General features: G+C 41.5%; 1 long non-coding RNA gene across 2 annotated transcripts in view; it reads left to right on the top strand.

The window, feature by feature from the left end:
- Positions 1 to 9,902, top strand: part of LOC138066297 (uncharacterized) — a 40,572-nt gene extending 30,670 nt beyond the window's left edge. Inside the window, exons 4-5 of one of the 2 annotated variants that reach the window (XR_011139594.1) lie at positions 470 to 847; positions 9,657 to 9,902. This is a non-coding gene — a long non-coding RNA (uncharacterized lncRNA). Of the gene's footprint in view, positions 1 to 469; positions 1,739 to 9,656 lie in introns of those variants that run through there. The other variant, XR_011139593.1, reaches the window with a different exon arrangement.
- The last annotated feature ends 8,707 nt before the right edge of the window (positions 9,903 to 18,609 follow it).

Here is an 18,609-nt window from a genome sequence, read left to right on the forward strand (position 1 = left end):
TGCCTTTACGTAGAAAAAAGCAAAGCCCTGCAAAGAACAGGCTTTGAAAAATGTTTTAATAATGAAGCTGAAAAAATAATTTGAGAAATGATTTACTCAATGTAAGTAATGTAATAACTATGATCTGAGCTCACTAGATTTACACATTTTTACAATTTATTTAATTAATATCTCTCTTCTAATTATAATGTGGATTGATTAAAACATTTGATACTTGTCTTGAGTAGCTCATGGTCAGAGTAGCAATAATAATTAGTAACTGTAGTAGCGATAATAATCAGTTCCAGTTACTTGATCAGATGAGTGTACAGGCATATCATGGGAGATTTATGCATGCGTAGGTTTAAAATCTTTCTCCTATATATAAATGTTTGCACATTGTGAACCTAACTGTTGTATTTTGCTTGCTATTTAAGTCAGGGACCTTTTGTTAGCAGATTGCATTAACAGTTTTCTTGTTCATTTTCAGTGGTGATAAACTGCTGTCACAGTCGGTCTTGCTTCCCTGGAAGCCCCCCGGTACTGAGAGCTGCTGCAGCAATTTTACCTACTGCTAGCGCCTGCCGGAGAATTCGGTGCTTGTAGCCTTGATGATCTTCAAGCAGGTTCCCTTTTTGATTACGGAGATGATCGTGTGACCTTTTAAGACTACGAATTGATACTGAACCCTTAACCCCATTTCTGTGCGGTCTCGGAGGTGAAATTCCCACTCCGTATGGGAACATGGGAGCAGGGCTGTGCGGGGCCAGCGGTGACCCATGCCGTTCCCACCGGTTCTGTGCTGAGAGCAGGGGCCGGCCTCTGGCAGCTGCTGCTCTTGCTCATACCTCTGCCAGTCCGTCTACAGGTACGTATGGAAGACCCCAATAAACATAGCATGTGAGTACCTCACAGTCATCATTGGTTTTATCTCCTTAGCCTTCTTGTGAGGTAGAAGAGTGCTGGTATTTCATTCTTATAGATGAGAGCAGAGGTAGAGAGCCACTGCAGTCCAAATCCTGGAAGATACTTCAGTAACTAACTTCTGTATAGGTATTTAAATCACAGTGATTCAACTGGGAGCTAGGTATTTAAATATGCTTACTGCTTGGGAGCTAGTGATTTGACCTGAGGCCATGTAAGAACAACGTATCAAAATAGGAACTTGAATCCTAGTCTTCCAAATCCCACATAGGCTGCCAAAACCCGAGTATGGGCCCTTGGTACCTCACCACCTGTAAAAGATCACACAGTCACACGCACAAAGTTTCAGCAGGACACAGCACAGATCTTCTTTACTGACTTGGAGGGAGCCTGCACGTGAGCTCCCCTTGGCATGGAAGGGTAGCAGGGCCGCTGCTCAACCGGTGAAGGGCCAAGTTAGATATAAAATGTCTGACACACATTTTGGTGATCCTATCCACCAGTGCGAGCTTTGTATTTTGTGTAAAAGGAGGAAAATACTTGTTTCAAGGCTTACGACTTACGTCTCAAAGGTAAGTATTGGTTGCCGTGCAGAAAAATGAGAGAAGTAGCCCATCTAATTCAGCAGCGTGTCTGACAAGAGCAAATATCAGATGCTTAATGGAAGTTGTTGGAATCTGGTAATTTTATTCTTGTGGAGTAACCTTAGTATAGGGGAAATTTCTTTGTAACCCCAAGCAGCTTGAGGTTTGACTTACATCTTGAGTATGAAGGCTTATGTTCTTTAATAACTCATCTTATGGGAGGTTTGCGCAAGTAAAAAAGTGCAAAACTGGATCTCTTCTTTCTGCCCTTATTCCTGTCATTTGTCAAACCAATCTACTTGTGTGTGTGTGTGTGTGTGTGTGTGTGTGTGTGTGTGTGTGTGTGGAGTACTTCTGCTAAAAGTTTCAGTCCATTGGCCTAACAAAGTAGAAACGTTTACAGGACTCATCAGCAGTTAGCAATAACTTTAATGTAGGCAAAAGGAACAGTTAATTAGTTCTGCATTTTTCAGACAGGAACATTATAATTTAATGAAAATTAATATTTTCATAAAGCATAGAAATATATTGCCCCAAGTAAAATATGATAGAACATGTTATTACAAATAGCTCATTTAAAATGAATGCAGAGACATTTTCTCATATTGTTGGATGATCTATAATATTTTTGTGTAGTAACTCTAGGTGAAGTATATATTTGGCTCACATTATAGAGTACATTACTGTCTTAAGGTAGAAGTTTGCAAAGTCAGGTTTTAGGAATAAAAATATAAACCTAGGTGCAGTGTTGCAAATGTGATTCTGTATCACTTAGTCTTTTTTTCCTAAAAATTTTACAGACAGAACGACTGATTATCTGGAAGCGGAGTTTAAGAGCAACGGAATTGCTTTCCCATGCACTATAATATTCTCTTGAGTCAAATCTATCAGACTACTTATCTGAGTAAAAAAAGCACAATAGTTGTTTGAGAATAAGATACCTTAAAAGGAAGGTAGAAAATATTTATCAAACAAATATAGTTGGGGCTATTTTAGTTTGAGGTCGTCAGACAACATAATAAGCAACACAACAAGCAATATAAAACACGTCACTTAACAGGATTTTTTTTTTTTAGTCTAATACTTGGTGTACATACTTATCTACAGCTTCTGAGTCTAAACTATTGTTCATTGTATAAAAGGAAACCATTTCTCATTTCCAGATTCTTGGCTGGTTTAAATTGGCCTGAGTTTCATTGACCTTTGTAAGGTTGTACCAACATACATGAGTGGAGGATGTGGCCCAAAAGCTTTGCTGAAGCTTTTAAAAGTCTTAGAAGAGCAGGGAGGAACCTCTGCCTGGTTCAAATATGCAAAGCTGTAACTAAATATGCTATAGCTGATGATGAGTACTCGTCACAAAGTTTTTGCTTTTATATTTGAAGATATAAGACATTACTGTGTTCTTTACAAGTTAGAATAGCTGGTCGATAGAACTGAAAAGATGATGAATATTATGAACTGGCTTTCTCAGTGTGGACTTACATGCTAAATAAATATAAAATAGAAGCAGCCAAAAAAGAAGTTGATCTTGATCCACTATCCTTGTAGTCTGGTGTAACATGTATAGTCCAACTGAGTTAAATCCGCATAAAACTAATGCAACAGGGCAGAGGTTCAGAATTGCATATTTTATGATCTTATTCCTGAAAGAATTATACCGTAGATAAAATATGTTGGAGTGAGGAAGGGCCAAAGCAGAGCCTTCCTGCCGCCGGGGCTGGGCTCAGCACCCTGTCATTACAGCACTGTTTGTGGGGAGATCTAAATTCCTCTTGCTGTAGCAATACCTTGCCAAAGAATAAGCTCAGACTATTCAGCTTTTCATGATAGTCCAACCCATTTCATTTTTTTTAAACTTCAGCATGGAGAAATGAACTTTTCTTATCTGCTGGCTTTTCTGAACAAACAACAGTAAGAGAAAACCCTCGTTCAAGGTTCAAATACACAGTACATCTCTCATCACAGAAAGAAAATAATGCTCCAGATATTTTAGGGGGTGCAAATTTGCATTTAAAATTAAAAAATGTGATCCTTACAGATTTTCAACAGTCAGATGAGAAACTGCTAGCAATATGTATACATTTTTTTTGTTGAAAACTGTGTGGAAGATGAGTACCTGGAGTGAATAACCCAAGTATCAGCCATCCAGATAGGCAACAAAATATATGTTACGCCTCTCAAAATTTTTCTTATAAATTTTTGTATTATTTAATGCAAAAATTAAAGATCGTTTTTCCAGCATCTTCTTCAGCTTGCAAGCATGATGAGTTACAATAATGATTTGTGTGTACTGCAGGAGCACTGAAGCACTAGTAATCAGAAATCAGGGACTATTGTTTTAAATAAGAAAGAAGTGTCTTGTAGGGAGCTGACAAATACAGGAGAGGAGATAGGTGGTGAACACAGAGCAGGGGGGACAGTGTAGTGGTACTGATTGTTAAGCATGCAAGCATGAAGAGTGAAATTTGATGCTTGGACTGGGTAGGCTTTGAGCGGCGAGTTGAACAGCTGCCTGAAGGGCCGGGAGTGAGCCTTGGGCTGTCCGGTCGGGCCACCCAGCGCCGTGCTGCTGCGCTGGGATGTCGGCGAAGGAGGCGCAGGTTCGGCTGCGGTGGTCGTTTTCTGTTCCCGTGGTGAAAGAATTTTCCCTTGGTCTCCCAAAGCAACTGGACAGGTGAGGGAAGGAGGAGAGAGAGATCACGCCTAGCACCTAAATCACTTAATTTCTACGTGCTTGGGGGGGGGGGGGGGCTCAGTGCCACAAAGCAGAGACTACGACATGCCCTGCGGGAGGACAAGGGGTGGAAAACTCTCTGTGCCCTCCGCTGCCCCCGGTACACCCAGGTGGCACATAGCCTTACCCTGCTCCTGGCTGTCCTGCCGGAGCTCGCTCCTGATGAAATTACTGACCGTTTCCTTCTGAAGTCTGGCATATACATGGGGGTCCCAGCTGTGAGGAACAGTTGTCTTTCCCTCACATAACGGGCCTTTCCTTACAATAAAGTGTAAAGATAGTGAATGAAGATGCAGGTTCTCTTTTTGGTTTAACGCAGGCCCTTGATGTAATTTTAATGTTGGTCTAGGATTTAACTAGAGAGCAGTCAGCCTCAGCAGTTGTATGCTTGATCATCATATCATATGATCTAAAACCTAGCTACTTAATACCATAAGATGATTAGTATCTTATGACTGTACTCTATTAAATATTGATACCCAAGTTTTCTGTTCGGCATTTGCAAATCCTTTTAGTCAATTAACAGCAAAACAAAAAGCTTTTCCATTTGGTGAGAGCTACTGTAATTATATTTACTTTGCAGTTTATTACCATATGTTTAAAATGTTTGCATGTTTGTATGACACCCAAAAACTTCATTAAAAGAACATTAAGGCTGCAAAGTGTAGTATTCTGAAATTAGGAAATGATGGAAGCATGTTTTCCTGTGCAACTTTAAAACTCTTCAGGGACATAAGAACTGTGTATTAGATGTCTAGACTCGGTATACAGTGTGTGAGGAGAGGTAGGCGCCTCAAAATGGGATATAAACAAACGCGTAAGATGGTCAGGGAGCCGCCTCTGCTAGCAAATTGCAAGCACTAGAGGAAGGCATCTGAAATTTCAGCTTTGTCCAGAGGTGAAGCAGCTGACTGTGGGCAGGAAGGAGTTTCCGTGGGATGTGTAAGCTGTAATAAGTAGCGGTGCTCTTTTGAGCTCCTGTCCCCAAGAGGGGGGTATCAGGACAGTCTCTGAGACAAGGGCGTGTCAGTGGGGAAAACGCCACAGTTCTTCGCTGCAGGGAAATTTCTCTTTACTTTGTGGAGAATATGGCATCCTGGCTGCTACAGGGGCTGCTTCTGCATTTTACATATAGCTGGATAAAAAGTAGCAATCATTCTAGGAACAATGACTGGAAACTAGGATTCCCCATCTCAGGCATCAACCACTAGGTGTGGAGATGTGCCCTTGTCCATTTTCTCTTGCTCAGTGCATTTTCAGGTTTTTGCTGAACTTTGGCACACCTTCAAAACGAAGAGGCAAAATGCCCCCAAACAGAATTGCCCTGCAGCTGGGAGATAAGAGAAGAGTGTTTGAACTTCTTTCAGTCTACAGAGAAATAGCCTAAATCTGCTCTTCCTGTGGAAGTCCTTAATCATGGAACTCCTTTATACAAAGGCTTATTGCTGCTAACTCCAGTGGCGTCATAAAAAGAGTGATTCCTGCCCTACCTCTTGGAAGATAGGCTGTAGTTAGAGCGTTTCAGGCTGGGGGAGTTTCACGTTGTGTATCCCAAATGGTCCTCACTGAAGTCCCGAGGGAAGCGAGCAAGCCACTGCAAGGGATGGGATTTAAGAAATGCTCAGGTTCTCGGTGCACTGCTCTAGCAGAGGGCTGAGGGCTGTTTTTTCTCCTGTGAAAGCTGAGATTCTTTTACATTTCAAAAGAGACTCTGGCAGCCGTGAGGCATGCAAACCCAGCTCTAGCTTGACCTTTACTATTCTCCTTTTCTTTGTGTTGAGGCAGGTCTTCAGATTTGAATATCCTGAAGCTCCTGCAGGGTCTTATTCTGGATCCAAGTTTGAACTCTGTGGCTCAGATTCATGTTAGCATTAGGAAAACTTCCCAGTGGGCAAAATTGCCCTTTTCCATATAACTACACAGGTAACCTTGCAACAGGTTTCTTGGAAAGCACTTGCCTGGTGTCCTGGCTAGAAACTATTGGAGCTAACTAAAGTTTCGAGATTGGGAGATATTCAAATAATAGTGAATTTGTGCACCACTTTTAAATACTGTTCTCATAAGCACATAAATCCCATTTAGCAATAGTGTCAAACTGCTTTTTCATGTAATGCCCCATATGTGATGGTATTTGATGCAAGCCTAAAATATGTAATTCAGCTTATTTCAACGAAAACTCTTGGTTGAGATATTCTACTGGTGTGGATTCATGTAGTTCTTTTGGCTTTAGAGGAGATGTGCTGATTTATACCGGTTAAAGAGCAGACGCCTCTGTCTAATGTCATTTTATTGGGTCTTTTCTATGTGTTATTTTTCTGTCATTTCATTTTTCATTCCTTACCGAGAGCCTTAAATGCTTCCTGTAAACATTAAAAAATCCACTTGTGTCTTTGGCATCAAATGTAACGCTAGAACTTGTTTTTACATCTCTCCATGGTACCATATAGCGGCACTGCCAAAACCTATCCGCCATCATTACAAACATGGGGATGGAAGACATATATAAACATAGGAGTGTAACCTCTTTCTCCAATAAGAGTTTGTAATAGCAACAGTGAACTTGACCCAGTGCATTTCCTGTAGGGATAAGGTGACCTGCAGGGGTTAATGGCCCATGGCTTTGCCTTGGGCTATCATCTCACCCAGCCAGTGATTAATCCTGAAGAAATGCCCTTTGCTCCCATCATTATCGCTTAAAGGGAGCCTTTGGAATTCGAAATGATTTTGGAATAGGACTTACCACTGCCCTGCAATCCGTTCATTGCAAACAACTTCACTGTAACTGCATGTCACACTTGCATAAATAACATTCAGAGTGAAAAAAAAAAAGATTAAAGGACTGACCGAGAGAAAGGGAATAAAACTCCAGCACACAGCACGGCTGCCAATAATATTCCAACAGCAGGGTGATGCAATAACAGGAGGATACAACTGCTGCAGCAAGGGGAGGAATCAGAAAGTACTAAAATATTTGGTACATGTAAAATTTTCATGTGCTAGCTTCAAAAATCTTTTCAGCCAGCAATGTATTGTGTTTTTGTTTATTTACTTAGTTGGTTTCCAAGCATATTCATGAGAAGCTAGATTCTCTCCACCAACTTAGGACAGCAAGGTTCCTGCATTGGAAACTCAGTCTGAAAAGCTGTCTAAGCGTTTGGGTTATTTCCTTGGGCAGAGGGACTGCAGAAAAGGCTGCAAATGTTGCGATGGCATTCTGAATCAAACCCAGAAAGTTTAAGTTCCGCTGTTGCACTCTTCTGCAGGTCCGTCACCTGCAAATTGTGTCTGTTGAGTATAGAATCTCAAGTGTTTTTCAAGCGTTTTTATGACCTATTGCTTATATTTTATTCTTGAAAAGGCAGTAAAATCTGCAAAATAGCAGAAAATACACATATATAAATGTAAGATTTTTTTTAGGCAAAAGTGTTGTGAAATTAAAAATACTACTGCCTCCACCTGACCTGTTTGTTTACAAAAATCTGGCCGCGTTATTTGTGTATGGCTACAGTCTGGTGAAGTAGAGCACTACACTTCCTCTCCCTTGAACTTGATGGGAACATTTATCTCTGTTCTCCATGAGAACAATCCTTTTCTTGGTCTCATCAGATCTTTTTCTGACATGACATAGGCTTGGGAAGCCATGCAATAAACTCCTGTATAGTTGTGTGTGTGTCTGCAGCTGGGTAGAAGTAGACTGTGCCCACCTGGACATATATCAATAAGCCACTTTGCTATTTTTGTTGCAGAGGGACTGTGGAACAGGGCAGTAATATTTACCCTAAATGTAAACTCCAAGGTTTACCTGAGGTATCCAAGACCTTTCTTAATTCTTAGATTATAAAAGTTGTAATTTCTTTCCATATTTCAGCGTTTTAAGGACAATCATACCAGGTGGTCATCACTCTTTAAGGGTTTCCCATCTGAGCTGAGATCAGACACGAACAACGTCAGTTCCAAGTGCTGAGAAAATAATAATCATTTGAAAATAGGGGCCAGTGCTGCTAGTACAGCAATCTGCAACGTCAGTTCTACACGCCCGTCTTACCCCAGCCGATGCGAGGTCCATTCAGGCCTGTATTGACATAAACAGGCCTAGTACACTGGGCTGTAGAAGCAATTAAATTTGCTTGCTGTATTTTTTATGTTTTAATAAGATACAAGTTTTATCATGCACTATTTCAATCAGACTGTTCCAAATAGAAAGTTATTCAAGATCAGTACTGGACAACCAGTTTAAAGTAACTCCACCATTGGTATGCTGGTGGCTAAAGGCTGTGATGCCATCCTAGCAGGTTCCCACATCGTCCACACTAATCACACCCCACCTCACCCGGAGCATCATGTTGCTGGTATATGGGGAGTCATTTTGAAAATGGAGTTGTGCCACCCATTGCATGTGGTGAATCTGGCAGTAGGGTCACCCAGTGCCTGGCTCTATTTGGGTCCTTATCAGGGCCAGTTTTGTTCAGCAGCTCCTTGCATACTATTTTTTTGCCTTCAACATAGATGAACCTCTGGCCAGCTAACCTGTGGTGTAGTTGATTGCAAAGTTGAAATGTTCTCCATGCAGTTCAGGGTTACCAAAGGCAGACGGTGGGGTGCTGTCAGATAACCTGTGCAGTATTCCTCATGTGTGTAAATGGCATGCAGCAGAGGGAAGCAGGGTTGCACAGCTCCGGAAACCAGCGCTGGCTCCTGGACACTGTTGTGCCTCTGGGGTGCTTGTCTGCCAAAAGCTGCTAGCTGTAACATAAAGTGTCTTATGATCTTCTCTCTTACCCTTCCAATGAGGGAGCCTAAATCTAGACATTAATGAAAACTAGGCTTTGGCACTGTGTCGGAGTGCTCTTCAGGTAGTGCTTGGTTTCTGATAAGTCTGGGTGGTGGTGTGGCCCTTCTCCTGAACCCTCGTCTCCCCTGCTTGCTGATGAGGCTGAGAGGGAGCCTGGTCTCTGGGCCCAAGGTGGAGCCCTGGGCTCAGATCTGTGAACAAGCGCTTGGTAGATCTGTGAACAAGCGCTTGGTGGGGCCGTGGCTGAAGGCAGAGTGCAGGTCAGCATAGGAGGAGCGTGTATGCTGAGCTGCTTGAAAATTTGCAGCTGCAACCTTTATATGCTTGGGTTTCTTAAATTTAATGCAGCTCTTCTCATTTCTGCAGTAGCCGGAAAAAGCCCCACTGCTGTGGGAGTGCCTTCTGCTGCTGCTGGGGCATGTGGCAGCGCTGCCCTGAGAGAAGCAGGGGCAGAGCGCTTGGACACCAGGGCTCTGAGGTCCTTTGCTCTCTAAGTTGCCTCTCTCTGCCCTGTGCCATGGTCCAGCCTGACAGAAAGGTGGATAAGGGTGCAGTGTTTTAGTTTGCTGGGTTTCTTTCTTAATAATACTCTCAGTAAATTTTCTTATATCTCATTCTCCACTGATGGTGTGTCAGGTAGACTCAGAAGTGATTGGAGGATGTGTCAGACTGTGCAAAGACGCAAGATCTCTTGGGATACTGCCGGAGAACTGGATCAACGAGACGGTGCAGTGTGAACCCTGGTGTGAATTTTGTCTGATCCACTCCCTCCCATTTTGAAATATTTTTCTCATGCTTTCCATACATTTTCATAGTATTCTGAAATTGGGCTAAAACCCTGAACATACTTTTGTAACCTGCCAATAAACTCAGCATTAATTGTATATAATTAATAACTCAGTTATTAATTTAAATAAATTTAAAGATTTATCTTTAAATGAAAAGAATTAATTTAAAAAAAACATGGAAAAGAAAAACAAAGTGAGGATTGTCATTTTTTGTTTCTTCTTGATGCCTGGAGAAGTCATTAATAGCATTTGTGATGTTTATTGTTAAAGATTTATCTTTCTGTTTATTTTTCATAAGGAACGTATTGATTAGAAACCATTTTTGGTTTACTTATCAATGCTTATGTATCTCCAATGCCTTAAAGATTTTTGGGAGAAAGGAAGTCTTTGCTGAAGATACATCTCTTCCAAGAGAAAGCTGCAAATCAACTTAGGAGATTGCAAGTACGCTCTTTAGCAAAACCAGAGAGCAGACTAGATGTTTACGTATACAACTCTGTATGAAAAGAAGAGTTCGTGTCTTTACTTTTGGGAATTATTTCAATTCTGGAAACAGAAGAAAAAGGCTTAAATGTAAATGTTTAAGTGTTGCGTCTGTTAAGGAAGAAGGAATTGTTTCTGAAAATGAGAGTTCTGATTCTGTTTTTATTACTGTTGACGCAGTAATAAATTGCATCACGTTTACAAGCACCCAGTGGAAGACAATGGGGATTTTTTTCACCTGTTTTAACAGCAAGGAAGTATTATAATATTTTTAAGAAAAAATATTTAGTACTAAAAACAATCCATTATGCTTAAAAGGGAAATACAATCCCATAAGTACAAGTCCCATTTTTCACAGTTTTTTTTTTTTTTGGTCATATTAATAGCATGTTAGACTGGAGCAAATATAAATGATTTTGAAAGGCTGTCATGAAATTTTCAGACCATTCAGAGGCAACAGCGCTGAACAATTTCAGTCACAGTGTCTTTGCTATGCTCTGAAGTCAGCACTGCCATTTCTTAGGTGTCTACCTCTCCCCATATGCCTGTAACAAAGTGTTGGCTTTTGCCATTTGTGTGCAAAACCTAAGGGCAAGAAAGGGCCACTGCAATAGTTTGGACATCCATCCTGCTCTGTTTAGTTGGAGGAAGAAAGTATCTTGGGCTACCTGTGGGATTGGGAGAAGCAGTCCAAGCAAGGACCAGTGCTATTGCTGTCACTGTAATGTGGCATTATCAAAATTGGATTTATGACATATTCTTTGCTTACAGACAATGAAATTCCTGGTTGGTTTCATGTCTTTTTTTCTCCCATACTAGCAGCTACAAGAGAACATTTAAAACAAGCATATGCCTGAAAATATTTCAAAATGAATTCTCCCAACTCTTTTCATGTTGAACATCAGCAATGCTTAGAGCAATGTTTCATTCTGTGTGTGGACAGAATATAACACCATGGAACCTGGAGCCTGAATGAGCCCTCTAAATTTTACTGGAATAGAAATAGTGGTAAAAATTTGATGGGGCTCCTTGAATAACGTAACAATGAAATGGGACTTGGTTTACAACATCTTACCTTGCCTTGTCTGTATGGCTAGCGTTGCAGATTGCTTTTCTACACATTGGCTCCTGCCAATAAGAAGGTCATAAACACCCGTCTTAAATCACTGGTTATGTTTAAAAAAAAATTCAATCCCTATGTAAGGCAAACTGTACTTCTCAAGATGCAACTTGAAGAACTTGAAAGAGTGGGAAATATGTTCCTATTAAGGGATAGTTGAGGCTGTGATTTGATAATACAGAGACTGGGACCTTTGGATAGAGAACTGGTCTCAAGTGTGTCAATCTGTAAAGGGATCAAAGCAAGTGGCTGGTTCCACAATACCCCTCTTCTGAGACATTGGAGGGTCTAGGACTCATCTCAGATTCCCTTTTTTTAATTTGTTTAAAACAAGGGGGGAAAAAAGAAGAGACGCAAGTTCTTAAAACTTGAAAACAAAAACTTTTGAGACAATTTTTTTTTTTAATAAGGTCTAGCCAGCTCCATAGGTTTGAATTCATGAAACACGCAGACGGTATGGCACGCAGACGGCTGTAGACTTCAAGGACTTACCCTGTCTCCTCTGATGTCCACTCACAAAGAATTACAATACAAAATATTACTCAGAAGAGAATAAAATGTGCAGCTTTTATTGTTTTGAATAGTATTTTGCCCTTTCACTTCCAACCCTTTAGCTGATCATCATGACTTTTCTTACGGGGAAAGTGTTAGGAGATGTGTTGCCTTTGCTGGCATGACTGAATTGCCTGCTTACTAAATCACCTGCTAGACATGTTTTCCTGTGGCAGAGTAATGTCTCCATTCCCAGTAATGTACCCATTCCCTGCTACAGATGTCCGTAAGTGCACTAGAAGGGGAGGAGAGCATACCGTGAAGCCATGCATGAGAGAGCCCTTCGGTACACAGGCATCGCTAGTGACTGTGTGTATTCCCTAGACAGCTTTTTCAGCAGAAGAGGAGCAAATGGCCTTCTGGAGCAATTCTTGTTTGCAGAGATTTTAGTGCAGCTGTCAAGTAAGGGCAATGTAGCTAGTATTGTTCCACCGAGACTTGAGGCATCGTGGCCGTGATGCAGCCATTTATCATCAGCTGATGTCATTCCCAAACTGGGGCCTCTCACATGATAACACAGAGCACTGCTACTCCTTTACTGACTTGGTCCCCGGTTAATCAGTTTGTTCAGGTTTTGAATGCTGTATTCAGGCATATTTTTAACAATGAAAAGCTCTCTGTGTTAAAAGAAAGGACTTAGGTATTTGAGTCACATTCTTTTCTTTCCAATCATTTTAGTTTTTGTGACACTTGATCTGTACTAGCTGTGGCTCATTATGAGAAGTTTTGTCAGTGTGGATACTAAGGCATGCACAGCTCTACATGTGAAATTTAATTATGGGCATGGGAATTTCCTGTCCGTTCCCTTGAAATATTGTTGCTTAAAACTTGATAGAGTGAAGGTTTTGCAAATTGGAACAGAGAACCATGAAGGAAGATAGACAGGAAAAGACAGAGGGGTCCAGAGATGTCTGATGCCTGGGGACTGAAGAAAAAGCCAGGTTCCCTTAAGAGCAGTGAATGACCTTGGAGCCATCGGAACAAGAGAGAAAAGACGACACCCTAAAAGCACAGAGGAATACAGGATGGAGCCTGATGACAAACAGTGAGAGATGGGTCCCTGAAGAGGACTGGCAGACAAAAAAGCACTTGGAGTGGAGAAAGAAAGGTTAGGGGTGGTGGGAGTCTCCTGGCCAAGGAAGCTTTAAATCAGAGATTTTAACAACAATATTGTGGCCACAGGATGCACTCACTGATATTACAGGGCAAGGTACTCTGAAAAACTACTGTATAAAATTGGCATAATTTTTATTTTATAGATTTTTCTCTGTGTATCTATGCTGAAGTCACAGACACTCAAGGTTGTTACAATAGCAAGGTTTTGCTGCTCTTGGCTTAGCTGGCGATCTAGCATAGCTAAGAGAGAGAGATAATTGTATTTCTTCTTAGCTTTCACATCTCATAAAAAAGGTTTGATGAAGTCCCAGCTGCACGGCAAAGGGCTGAGCTATATTTACTACTGGACAGCCTGACAGAAGAGAGTGACTTTGCATTGAGTAAATGAAAGCAGTGTGCTGGGAACCTCCCTGCGTGTCCCGTGGAATGCAGTTTCTACGTCTGTTTGTGAGGAGCAATATACATCGTGGAAAATTTATCCTTACAGGTGGACAAGTTCCTCGGCACTTGGGAGTTTTGCTAGGAAGGGATTATGTTAAGCATTTCCTAAGCATTCAGGGGCTCTGGCTGCAGAATCCAACCACTACTACAGAACTTTGCTTCATCTTTTGAACTCACATTTAAGAAAAAAGCCTGTGGTTTGTAGCCATCTGTTCAGTTTGGGTTGTTATACCGTGACCACTGTTTCTGTCAGCGCACTCGGTGAGGTACCCAGCACAAGCAGGATTTCTCTCCCTGTCCTACCTCTCCCCTGCCCCATGGGGCATCCCTGGGGGCAGAACATCAGCCCTAGCATGAGCAGCATCTTGGCATATAGGGCTATGGGGGAGAGCCAGTCTCTCTTTTACGCTCTCCCTGGGGTAGCAGGTAGCACTCTTTCCCAGCACAGCATCTCAAGGGGCTCTAGCACCACAGCGGAGAAACAGGGGATCCAAGCTCATGAGAGAAGTAAGGACCCCTTAATTACCCCTCTCTTTCTCTCTGCTCTAAATCCATTCCTGGTTCAGCGCCACGGAGCGGAGGAGCACTGCTAGCTGTGGTCTGATGGCTACTGGATGTGTGTTAGAGGAGCCTGAGGTGCAGTTGCAAGCTTCTTAGGTATTTTTCTCTGTCTGTCTCTGTGATGCCTGTCACAGTCATGCATTGGCTGCTTTTCACCTATGAGGACTGAGCAAATTTCAACCAAGTGTTGCTAGCTTAGTGACAGTGCTATTGTCACTTGTGGTGCAGCTACAGAGGGCTGGATGTTATCTCCATGCTCTTGGGAGGAAAACCATCAAAACACAGGCAGACAGTAGACAGTTGCTGCATTGTCTTCCTGAGTTTGCAGATGGTGTGAAAATAGTGACCTTTCATCTTCACAGAATGCTAAAATCCGAAACTTAATTATGACGGCTGCATTTGCATTAACTATTTCAGTACCTGAGCATCTTAGCAAAACAGTAAACAATGAGCTTTTGCTAGGTGTAGTTGCCTGCCGGTTCTCTCTGTGTCATGATAATGATCCCCAGTTCAAAAGATGAACATCCAGCTTCCACCCTGTTAGCCTATGACAGAGTTTTCACTTGCCAGTGTGCGTTGGCATGTTGGAAAAAGAAAATGTAGGTAAAGAAAATAAATTTAATTGAATATTGAGAAAATACGGAGTTCTCCTGTACTGATTATATTATTTGTATTCCTGGTTAGGATGGTAGAAGGTCTCACTCCCCTGAGTCAGAGCATGGAGAAGGTAGGCTCAGTCACCAGCCGTTCTTTCTGAGGGCCTCCCCTGGAGCACATCTGTTTGGTACTCAATTGTATGGCCAGAGGTGCAGCTGAGGAGCTTTTCAGTACCACTTTAGTAGTCACGGTCATTGAGTTACTGTATGAAGAATATAAATAACTGAATAGGCCACAGGCACGGTTTTGCACCTTTAGACCTGGGGATGCAGCTTTCTTGCTTTATAACTTTAACTGCTCTCAAAGTTAAGACCTTTACATGTCTGTATGCATTATTTCTGGAGAAAGTAGAATGTGAAGAGTTTACGGTAGGAGGTGTTAGTATATCAAGCTAAGGATGCAATGAAATTCATACAATTGTATGGAATATTTCTTTTTTTTTCAGTGCAATCAGCCACTGAACAAAAGGATAAAAAGATAAAAATAGACATATATTTCAAAGCTATCAGTCTTATTTGTAACTTATTTTAACTTAACACTGTCACCATAGTCTCCATTGTTTCGTGTTGGAGTCACATAGGCTACTGATATGCAGATTAGGTCAGAGTCCCAAAGTAATAGCTTTCTGTTTATAGCATACTTGAAGGACAATTGTTAGAAAATGCAAACTTCAGAAAAGCCTGAGCCCTGAGATAAAATAATGTAAATACCTCATTTACCCTTATCTTACTACAATCCAAAAAAACAAAGGGTATATTTCATATGGGCATCAAATTATGAAGGCCTTTGTATCAACTTGGTTGCAGTCGAAGAATTCTCCTAGTTCTAAGGAGAGTGAAAGAGGCACCTCAAACAGTCACTGAGATACTGAGAAAGAAGACTCAGCTGAAGAGGATGTCAGGATTTAGTAGAGGAGAAAAGAGGGGGAAAGAGCAGCTTACCGTAGACTGCAGTAGCTAGTAGAGTGGGGATGGGGCCAGAGGAGAGAGGCAAAGAGATGGGGAAATAAAATGCTTAACCATTATTTATCCAAGGAATAATGTCAGGGTAAAATATATAACTGCTACTGAAATTCTGACAGAATTACAAGCATCAGACCAGACTGACTCACTTGCTATCAGCTGTGACTGTATAAAACATGCTGCTTCTACTAAATTGGCAAAAGGAAATACAAAATGAATGGTTTGCACATAAAGAGCGAAATTTTATGCTGATTCGCCATATGTCCTTTGCCATCTCAGAGAAATAAAGATCTGAAGAGCGTAAACATGCAAAAAAAAAAAAAAAGTTGGCCAGGTTCTGCATGTTTAGTACTTCCTAATTCTTCCAAGAGTGTACAACACTCTTATGGCAGACCTCACCTGATGCAGAATTCCAGCACTGACTTGCCATAGGGTAACTGAGAGCAGAATATGAACCACTTATGGGTTCCTTTTTCTTCTTTTGGGAGTGTGTGATTTACACCAAGAAAAACAAGTCAGCTTGTTGATAGTCATTCAGTTAGAAGACCTTTTCCAGGGAATATGCTTGGCTTGTAAACTTTTGGGGCAGGCACTCTCTTTTTGTTCTGTATTAGTGCCAGGTGGCCTTGGTCTCTAAACAGGAGTTCTGATTGCTCTAATAATAAATAATCTTAAATGATTATAGGAAATCTTGGATCGGAGGTGACAAAGAGGTGCAAAGAAGTAAGCCAGTCAGTTATAAAACACCAGTCTAGATTGGCCCATCCTTTTCCGTGCTGGAAGCCAAATGTCAGCTTTCGGGCACCTCTGTAAACTGATCTCTGGAGCTCCATCAGAGCAGTGTTCTCCTCTGACACAGGTGGGGTGACAGTTTACAGAGTAAGTGTTTGGGCATGTGGAGGTGCTTGAGGAGGTAATAGGCCAGATGACACAGTCCTGGCAGCCAAATCTGACTCATGAGCTGCTACTTTGATCTAGGATTTTCATTACACTCATGAGAGCTGCTCCATTTTTCTCAAATGTTGATAAATTTCTCATTTTCCCCTATATTTGCGTAACTCGTGTAATCGCTATGAAGTGACTCGAGAGTTCTCTGTAAGTATTCCGTAATCCGTGCTTGGGAGTGGTGTCATGCTGATTAGGTGCGATTGTTTAGGATCCTGTGATTACGGTTTTGTTCCTGCTCCTTGGCCAAAGGAGACTTCACTACACTTAAAGCAGCAGCGTAGGTGCCAGCAGCACTGTCTTCCCACCTACTCTGTAAGGGCAAAAGCTGCGCGCTCGGGTGGATCATGGAAGATGGGCTTGCTGAGGCTCCTTTGCAAAAGAACTGTGACTCACTTCCACTTCCCAGGTTATGATGCAACTTTGAACTACCCACTACTAAGGGCTGTATTTAAAAGGCAGAAGGCAAGGCTTTTGTTTATACAACAGGCAGTGGGATATTTATGAGTCAGGATGAATGAAGTGTCAGTCATGTGCTGCAGGCAATCACTTATCAGAGAAGTACCTACGTAGGACTCAGTTGTTCTCTTGTAGTGTAAGAATAAGACTGCGGCGGAGCTATACTGTTTTTACATTAGCATAAGAAACACATAAAATAGGACCATTTAATACTTGTACGTATACAAATTATATCATATTGCAAAAATAAATTCCTGCTCCTCTTTGAATTGAACATTTAAAAAATATTAGTGGGCTAGGAATTTGCAAAGGATCTCCATCGTATAGTGCAAAACTTGCGTACGGTTTGGAAATAGTAGTAAACTAAGGCCAAATACAGACTTTTTTTTTAATATAGAGCAATGATGAAGCTCTAAAAGTGGAGCAAGAAGAAGGGAACCTTAAAAAGAGAGGGGGGTATCAGTCATGATTAATTTTTAAAGTGTGTGTAGAAATCTAAGGATTAGCCTGAATAGACTGCAAAAGCATGAGCACACTCAAGGTTCAGAGAGAGGAAGGAGGAGTCTCCTTCACTCCGAATCTATGGAAAAAAGCAATAGCAATTCTTTTATCCACTTACGGAAATATAGCAAACTAATGTTCTCTTCTCCGCACAAACTCTTAAAAAAAATAATTTCAGTTGAAGGTTGCTGTAGCCTCTTTCAAAAACCCGTATGGCAGTGGTTTTACTTTTATTTTAGAGTTACTCTCTGCTCCAAGACATATTGTGACAGGTTATTGCAACACGGCATTGACAGGAGCACAGGCATGCGACTTCAGGTGACAGACCCTTCCCAAAACCTGGCCAAGGTCACTGTTCCCATGTCTACTGAAAAAAGCAGTCAGAGCTAGAAACGTGCCTTGGCTCCTCAGCCAAGTGCTTTCCTACTTTCCGGTCCTACTTTCATCTCATGTGAATGTGAAGAAATGTAACCAAGCCTGTTTGTCACCAAAGGAAGGAGAGAAAAAGGGTCATTTTTTATGGTCAAAGGGAGCAATTGGATAACACGTTTTGGGGATCTAGTAAGAGAAGATCTGAACAAAGAGTTGCTAAGGTACTTGACCTGAATAGATAACCAAATATCAGCCTCATAAGAGTGCCTTGTTATAATAGCAAATTGCTAACGGAGTCAGATATTTCTCTGATGCTATTATGATCCTTTTCAAAGACTGTACACAGTTCTGATCCCTGAACACAGCAGAAATCAGGCAGTGAGGAATGGTGACTTTTTTCCACAGTTTTAAGTCTTTTTCTAGCTCACATTCTTCCCAGAAAGTTTTCTGTCTTTTTATTAGGGTTGTCCTCCCACTGGTTGTTCTGGCAGTCTCCTGGGCTTTTTTTCTCTCGCACAAGTTCTCCAGAGTTTGCCTCTGTGAATTATTTTCTGTGTCTGTCAGTTATGCACACATGCACAACACACACAGTCTGTCAACTGATGTGCAGTGTGTGTGTTTCCTGTATTGGTACCC

This window comes from Struthio camelus, chromosome 2 (assembly GCF_040807025.1).
Source record: "Struthio camelus isolate bStrCam1 chromosome 2, bStrCam1.hap1, whole genome shotgun sequence".
Classification (NCBI taxonomy): Eukaryota; Metazoa; Chordata; class Aves; order Struthioniformes; family Struthionidae; genus Struthio; species Struthio camelus.